Below are 8,203 nucleotides of genomic sequence, written 5' to 3'. Positions count from 1 at the left end.
CGCGGGAGGGCTGGGGCGGTCGGATCCGTGAAGTTTCCATTTTATTTCCCTAAGGGGCAGTCTCGATGGAGCAATTAGGCCGGCTCTTTATCAACTTTGGCTGGGGGAAGGGGGGTGGCGGGCGTGTGAGACACTGTCTGGCCTGCGGGGTGTCTGGGGCCCCGGGTGTGTGTCTGGAGCGTGCGCCGCGCTTGTCTCTCGGTCTGCGCGAGTGGGTCTCCCTTGCGTCTGTGGAGTGTGCGTGTCTGAGTGTCTGAGTCCGGGTCTGGGTCTGGCGCGTCTCCGTGTCTGTGTGTCTGGGTTGCAGTCTGTCCCGGGAATATTTGGTCTTCCTGCGGCTTCGCCTGCGTCCGGCGCTGGGTGCGTCTTCGGAGTGCATGCATCTCTCTGCGGGTTTGGGGACCATTTGTGTCCAGGTGTCGGAATCCAGGGCTCAGTCCTGGTGGGTCTGGCCGAAGGTGGAACCGGAGTGTGTGTCTCATTGTGTGAGTGTCTGTGTCCCCGACGCACCTATAAATAGCCTCTGTCTGGACAGCTTGGCTCAGCCTGGCTGGGACCGTGGTTACAAATGAGTCAAAGTTTGGGGCTGTCTGTGTTTGGGACTGCCTGCCTTGCCCTGAAAGGGGGAGGTGGACCGAGGGTGGGCAGGGGGTGTTTGAAGATTCCCACGGACTCCACCCGGTGGTCCAGGAGTTACGACAAATTAGCCTCTGCCTCCGCTGTGCACAGCCCACCCCGGTGGAGGTTGGGTTGGGTGGGGAATTGACTGCCACTCCCTGGGGTCTGCCTTCCAACCTGTCCCCTGTCCCCCAGTTCATCCTTTGGGGGGGTACCTCCTGACCCTCTGGCTGCAGTTTCTCCACGCTCACCTCTCAGCACCCCAGGCAAAGGGAGCACTCTGCGCTTCCCAGCAAGGGCTCGCCTTCCTCCAGCTGGGACCTGGAGAGGCCGCCACCACCAAGCAGGGCAGTCACCGGGTGACTCATAAGCCAGTTTCCGCAGGCGGCTGCCACAGTTGTGGACCCTGAGCCAGTACAGTGAGGCACAAGAGGTAAAAATAACCCGTGACCGGCCCTGCTGGGGCAGGCTGGCCAGCTGTGGTGGTGGGTCCTTACATCCGTGAGTCCCCTCCCCCCGCAGTACTGGAATTGTTCCCCCTACCCCACCCTGCCCCCAAGCTGCCCCAACGCCACCAGGCCAGCAAGGTGCCTGGAGAACCTGCTGGAGCCAGCCAGCTTGCAGAACCGAGTTGCATTAAACCAGATTGTTTCCCAAAGGCCTTTTGTGAACTCAGGAGGCTAATGAAATGCACGGGGATATTATTAAAATATGTTTGCACATGTTTGGAGAGAGCCTCACCAGGGCCGAATGGATTGCTGCTTGGGTACCCTCAGTGCCTCATTTTCCCCTCTTCTAGAAAGCAGCCTTAGCTGACTGCCCACCGCGGGGTCCACGCTCTGAGTATAACTCATCATTACGAGGCCTGGGCACAGGCATTTTGCTCTTGTCCTTTGTGTTGAGGACTTTTGAAAAAATCCATTCTCATTCCTGGCCCTTCTTGGGCTGTTCAGCCCTGATGATGTTTTGGCCAACACCGAGGTGTTGTTAAATCCATTGCCTTCGACCTGTGCGTTTCCCACAGTGAGGCATCCCAGTGAGGGGGGCCGGCCCCTGGGTGGTACGGGAGTCACCGTGCCCGGTGTATCGCCCGACTTCCTGGAAGAAAGCCCAGGGCAGGAAAGGAAGTGGTCTTTAAAATTCAGGTTGGAAGTGCCAATCAGATTTCCCCCGAAAGGGCCTGGAAAGGGCCTGGGGAGGAGGCTTTAAAGGCCTGGAGTTTCTTTATCCAAAAAGATGGGGAGGAAATACCTGAACTGTGGGAGGAAGGCCACATCTCACAGGATAGGAGTTCAGCATTGTAACCAGGACGTTCAAGATGGATCTGGAGCTGGGCTGCAGAGGGGCACCCGGTGACTTCTTTTGTGTCAGAAAGGAAATTGGTCTCCGTAGGTTCTTTGAGCCACCTTAGTTTCGTCATCTGAAAACTGAGATCCTGACGGTTAAAATCTAAAATTCTACCGTATTTTAAGATGGGGGCCTTTGCCTTCCACAGTCTGGCTGGAGGCTTCGGGGCCAGAGCTGGCTCCGCGCCCCTCTCATAGTGCTGGGTCCCTGGCATGGGGTTCCGTTGCCCCAGATTTCAGAGTCGGGTGGAGTGCTGGCCAGCTCAGGCTTTATAGATGAGGGAAGGCATGGAAAAGCTTTGCCCCAGGTCCCCAAGCCACCAGGAAGCACTCACACTCTCTTTGGAGCTTGGAACTTGGGCCCTACGGTGCGTCTACCTTGAACTTGGGGGCTGGAAGAAATCAGCAGCATCCCCATTGCACTCGGGAGAGTGGGAACCGGGCTATGTGTGGGGAAGGCAGATTCTGGGATGGTCTTGACTTTCACAAGGTAACTGCCACCACACTCCAGGGCCCCCCCCCCCATCTTCTCTGAGAGTCAAGGCGTGAGGGACGCTGTGTGATGGGAATTCACTCTTCCCAAGGTACCCCACCGAAAAATACGCTATTCTTAAAAAAAAAAAAAAAAAAGCCAGTGGTCTTCGGGTTAAAAACGGCCGGCTCAAATGACAGCCCGCCAGAGCTGACGGTAGGGAGGAGGCTGGGTGACTTTTCAGGAAAGGGCTCCTCTCTGCACGCCTGTTTCTTGACATTCTTGGTGGCCTCTTTACAGATCTGTGTCTCAGCCCCTGCCTTTCTCCTCCCGCTTCTGCTGAGACTTTTCAGGGGGCAGACAGATGCGAACTAACCATGCCTGGACAGACTGCCCTGTGCCGGACAGACTGGCCTGTGCCACACAGCCGTTGGTGCCCGGGGAAGCACGTCTGGAGGGCCCTGCCCTGGACCCACCCTGGACCCTTGTGGCCAGTCAGTGTGGTGGCAGCTGTGTTTCCCAACAACTGATGTCACCGAGCCTCTGATTCCTCTTCTCCAACCGATTCCAAACAGATATTCCCCAAACTGGAGGGTCAACTTGGAGAAAGTCACAGGTCACCCGGGGCACTGATGTCTCAAATCCGGGGTGTCTCACTCCGGGCAGTAGGACCTCCTTGCTGGGGGAGGGGGATGGGTGTTGGGGGGAGGGGGTGTCGTGTGTTGGATGTTCTGTATTCTGTCCACTAGATGCCCTTTGGAGTAGGATTCTGCCCCCCCCCCCCAGGTGTAATACCCCAGAATGTTTCCGGACTTCACCAGATGTCCCCTGGAGGGGGGCGCATTGTCCTAGCTGAAAACTGTTTTAATCAATGTTTAGTTTCCCCGAGGGGTTTGGGGGGTGAGAGGGCCGAAGTGAGTGGCCAGAAAGTGAACCTCAGCGTCCTTCACAGATCAGCCCCTGAGAAGACCCATGGTCATGCTCAGAGTTGGCGCCTGCCAGTCATTCTCCTGGCCTTTATTGAGCGCCTGTTGTGTGCCGCGCAGGAGGGGTGGGGGGCTCTGCTGAAGTTCCTGGTTTTCATCTTGAATTTGGCGTTTTTTAAGGAGAGACTGGCATCGTGCAAGCTTGGATTTCAGACTTGGTTCCAACTGTGGCCGCGTCTTGGGCCAGCTGTGTCCCCCGTGGGCCCTCTCGGCGGGGCTCCTGACCCACATGCTGTCTGGCTGTCTGGCTTTCAGGCCGAGGTGCAGCAAGGGGTTGGGTTGGGACTGGATGTCAGGCAGTTGGCCCGGCTCCCCAGGAGGTCCGGGGTAAGCCAGCCACGCCAGCCGCTGTGACCGCTGTGACCAGGGTCAGGGGCGGCCTTCGTGTTTGTCAAGCCTGCCCAGGACCCGCGAGGCCGTGTGTGTGCACACAGACACACAGATGCATACAGACCCGCACACATGCGTGCTCACAGACATACCCACACACGTGTGCACACACATGCCCAGCTGCTACCGCTTTCTGCCTCCTCGCCAGCTTCTCTCTGGCCTGGGAATGATTCCCACTTCTGGGCACGTTAGGAAAACAAGGGCAAAAGTGCACGTGCGTGGTCTGCCCTCCATGTTGGGCAAATTGATGCGCTCTCCCCTGGAAAGAGAAGGGGAGTGGATGGGTGTGTGCAGCTGGCCCCTAGAGGAGGCTGCTGGGGCGGCTGGGGCAGTGGCGGTGGCTTTTTTCGGACAGTGAGCCTGGACGCCTGTTCCTACCAGGTCCCAGCCCGGGCCGGCCTGTGTCTGCTTCTGGTTTGGTCAGTTGTTAAAATGGAAGGAAGCGTCCCAGAGGCGCTTCCTAGCGGTGGGGCCCAAACCAGAGGGTCCGCCTGCCCTTTTTCCTCCTGGGATTGTGTCATCCAGAGACCGAGTTTGTAGGCAACTGGGGTCTGGGATCCTGCGCAAAGACAAGGGACTCTTTCAAGGGGCGGGTTGGAGGCTCTAGTCCTGCCAGCCATGGACACGCTGAGGAGGCCGTCAAAGCCCGGGGCCTTTCTGTGCTTTCTAAAAGGTGTCGTGTGCACGCATGCGTGTGGGTGCCAGGGCATGTTAGGGGCATGTGTGGGGGCCCTGTGTGCGGGCATGCCCACCCCTCTTCTGTGCCTGGCAGCAGTGAGGAGGGCACCAGGCTGTGCCCGGGGCTTCACGAGGCTGCTGGCACACGGTGCAGACTGGGAAACTCCGTTTTCCCCGGGGCAGGGGGGAGGAGGCTGCAGAGCCCTGGGGGTGTGAGTCCTGCCCGAGGGGGCAGCGCTGCCTTTCCATCTGGGGGCCCAGGCGGCTGGATTTTGCTGTAACATGCCTGGCAGTTGTCTTTTTTCTCCCACTTTGAGGGCCACACGGAACCTGCCCGGGGGCCGGATCTCCCCACCGCTGGTCCCGGGGCAGGAGTGTGACTGGGAGCCAGAGGGAGGAGGCCTTGCTCAGCCTGGCGCCGGAACCGACTGGCCGTCCTCTGGCCCGTGGAAAACGGGGTGACCACAGCTCCCGCGTGCCGGGGCGTTGGGACCTTTGCAAGGTTACCGTCGTGGAGGGCGGCCTGGTGTCTGCACAGCCCTGTGTTCATGCGGGTTGACACGAGCTGTGGGGGGGATCCGTCCTCCGCCACCCACTCTGTCCCGTCCCCTGGTGGCTACTGCCTGGTGAGGAGGCCTGCACCAAAAAAGGTTTCCCGCTCCTGAGGCTGGGGCGCTGGCCCTCGCTGGGATGTTGGAATATCCAGGTGTGTGTGGGGACCATGACCTTGAAGGCAGAGGCACTTGAATATCTCAGTTTCTTGTCCCTGCCAGGCCCACCGCCGAGCTGGCTGGGAGACCCCCGGCACACCTGCCCCCCACAGTCTCCTAGGGGCCCCCGTGGCTTCCCGAGATCTACCGTGGGGGGGGGGGGGGGGGCGTGAGGCACAAGACCTAGGCCGTGAAGTCACAGCACTGTCACATCCAGATACCCCCCAGTCCAGGGCAGAAGGCGATAGGGATGGCTTGAGGGCTCCTCTTTGGGTTTTTTGGAAAATTAATTTCAGTTTTTAACAGGTGAGGGTATACAAGCCGTGAGTTATCAAAATAGGACCCTAATTTTTTTTTATCTCCCCTGGCGGGTGGGGTGGGGCACGTCTTCTGTTTGACTTCTCCCGCAGGAGCGCCCTGCCCCCGCCCCCTGCCCCCTCCCGGAGGTGAGCGGCGCAGCTTCATGAGGTCCTGACAGCTCAGAGCACTGACAGTCAACCTCCCTTTCCCTTCGGGTGACACTACAGAGCCGAGCTGTGACATCTCGGGGCCTCGTCAGGTGCTGCTGGAAACGGCTGTCACCAAGCTGAGGAAAGTCCCAGAAAGGCATGCTGCCGAAAGCGGGGGGGGGCGGGGCATCGGTGCCCCCGATGGGCCCGTTTCGAGAGGGTTGGGGCGTCCCCCAGGCTTTCCGAGAGAGCCCCAGACGGCTTTACCTCCTGTTTCCAGGGCGACTATTGGATTTTTGCTTCCACTCCCTTTCTTAGTCGCGTGCGGAGAACTTACCATGTGCCGGTACTAGTGACGCATTTTCCCCGATCGAACAAACAGCTCTGCGAGAGAGCTCTTGCTGTCACCGATTTGCAGCTTCGAAAGCGGGTTCAGAGAGGGTGAGACACTTGCCGCAGGTCCCACAGCCAGGAACTGATGCTCTGAGCTCCCTGATTTCTTCCCCGACGACGCCACGCCCACTCCCTGAGCCCTGGCGTGGTCCTTGCAGGACTCAGCGTGGCCGCGGTGCAAGCCCACGTTGGTCGGGCCATTCGCCAGGCAAGAACACGGACAAATGTCGGGTGCACCGTCGGGTCCGTCCCCCCAGTCTGGCAGCACGTGGGCTCTCTTGTTGGCCCCCACACAGGTGCGTCCGTATCAGGCTGCCCGTCTCCGCCTGCATTCCCCGTGCAGCCCCATCCGATCTGGGCAGGAGATGGCTGAATGGCCCAGGGCTGTTCCCGGAGGGACCGAGCCTGTTAACCCTCCCGACTTCCAGCCCAGGTGGGATGTGCCGCCCGCTTGCTGGGTAGTTCTGGAAATGCAGACCCGTCGGGGACACCCTTTGGGTGCTGGTCCGGGCGCTACAGATGTCAGGACGGCACTAACAAAACCCTGTCCTCCAGGAGCTGCCGTTCTAGGGAGCAAAGTGCGTGTATTTCCAGGAACGAAAACGGGGGTGCTTTCAAAGCCCCTCGTGGGAAGGCTCCCCCGGGATCCCAGACCCATCCTGTTTGGGCTCCGAGCACCCCGGGGGCCCCTCCTGTCACACCCGTCACGTTGTGTTGGGTGTCGTGTAAAATTAGTCATCACCTGCGATGTTTCTTGAGCCTGTCGGAACCCCGTATGTGGAGGAGGCGGGAAGGAGGGAGAGTCCCAGCTTGGTAAAGACTGAAAACCCTCAGAGCACATGCAGAGCCCCCACCCCGCTCTCCGAGCCTCAGCAGGACACAGGGAAGAGACAGGCCTGCACAGGGAGGACCATTGCCTAAGTGTGAAAAGCGCCTCTGGCTCAGGGAATTATCCTGAGCACATGGAGGAGGTTTCCGCTGTTTGGGGCAGGATGTGCCTTCGCCTCCTGGCCCCACCGCTGCTGGCAAGGTCAAAGCTGCACCAGGGGGGGCAGGTGTGGAAATCCATCACTGGCCTGCCCCCCCTGCTCGAGCCCCAGTTGTCCTGGGAGGTCCTGGGAGGTCACTTCAGCACTTAGAGTATCAGAAAGACAGAACTGCATTGGGGACACCCGCCCCCTGCCCGGGAAGGAGAGTCTCTTGCTTCCGACCTGGTGCTGGGGCTGCGCGGCCACCCACGGCCACCCACGAGTGAGGCTGGCGTTCGCCCCGATGCCGGTGAGATGCCACCGTGGTGAGAAGAGCTGGGGGCTCCTGTGTCACCTGGAAGGGGAACTTGGGATCATGGCGTCTTCCTGGTGTTCCAGCAGATTCTCGTTGGGTGCGGGGTGGGAGGAAGCAGGGGTGGGCCACTTGGCTGAGAGGTGGTACCTGCAGTATCTTGCGAGGATGTCAGAAGCCTCGGAAACGTCAGGCCTGAGTTTCTTTCTTCCCCTTCAGGTGGATTGTAACTAAAGTCAGTGAGCGTTGTGCCAGGGGGTTGGGAAATGGCTCTCCCTGCAGAAAAGAGGTTTAATTATTTGGGATCTGGATAAAGTTTGCTTCTGGCTTCGAAGAGCCGGCTCAGAACAGTGTCCCTGTCGCCTAGATGCACCTGCCTGGGGTCCGTGGCCCGCAGCGCTGGGCCCCCAGGCTGGTGGGACGCAGCATAAACCTCCAGCTGCCGTGCGGGTTCGAGACGCCACCTTGCCTTTTAAGTTTCGAGAAGTTGTCCGGAATCTTCTGTCCCTCGTGGACTTTGGGGGCGATGGGGGTGGGGGCAGCCGTGCCTTGTCCTGGCGGGAACGGATCCCGATTTTGCATGCTCTTGGCCTAGAGTAGATGTTCAGTGCAGTGATGTGGTTGGCGAGTGAGCAGGTTTGCGGGTCCCGCACGTGCCGCTGTGACCACCGGCGCGGGCAGTGATGGCCTGGGAACCCGTGATGTTCTGGCTGGAGCAGCCCCCAGGCTTTCCTGTCCCCAGTGGGGACACCTGGCCTGCAGGTCACGTGGTCCTTAGGTCTCCAGGAGATGATGTCTCCACCCCTGGGCTTTGTGGGGGGAGGGGGAAGGCGGTAAGGTGGCATACCCAGCTAGGGGTGAGTTTGTTTGGGCGTCTGTG

The 8,203-nt window shown here is 59.8% G+C and overlaps 1 protein-coding gene across 1 annotated transcript in view; it reads left to right on the top strand.

The window, feature by feature from the left end:
* PMEPA1 (prostate transmembrane protein, androgen induced 1) overlaps window positions 1–8,203 on the top strand; it is a 58,420-nt gene that overhangs the window by 5,019 nt on the left and 45,198 nt on the right. The gene's annotated exons all lie outside the window — the stretch shown is intronic.

The sequence above is a fragment of the Suricata suricatta genome, chromosome 12 (assembly GCF_006229205.1).
Source record: "Suricata suricatta isolate VVHF042 chromosome 12, meerkat_22Aug2017_6uvM2_HiC, whole genome shotgun sequence".
Classification (NCBI taxonomy): Eukaryota; Metazoa; Chordata; class Mammalia; order Carnivora; family Herpestidae; genus Suricata; species Suricata suricatta.
This window is presented reverse-complemented; position numbering and strand designations above follow the sequence as displayed.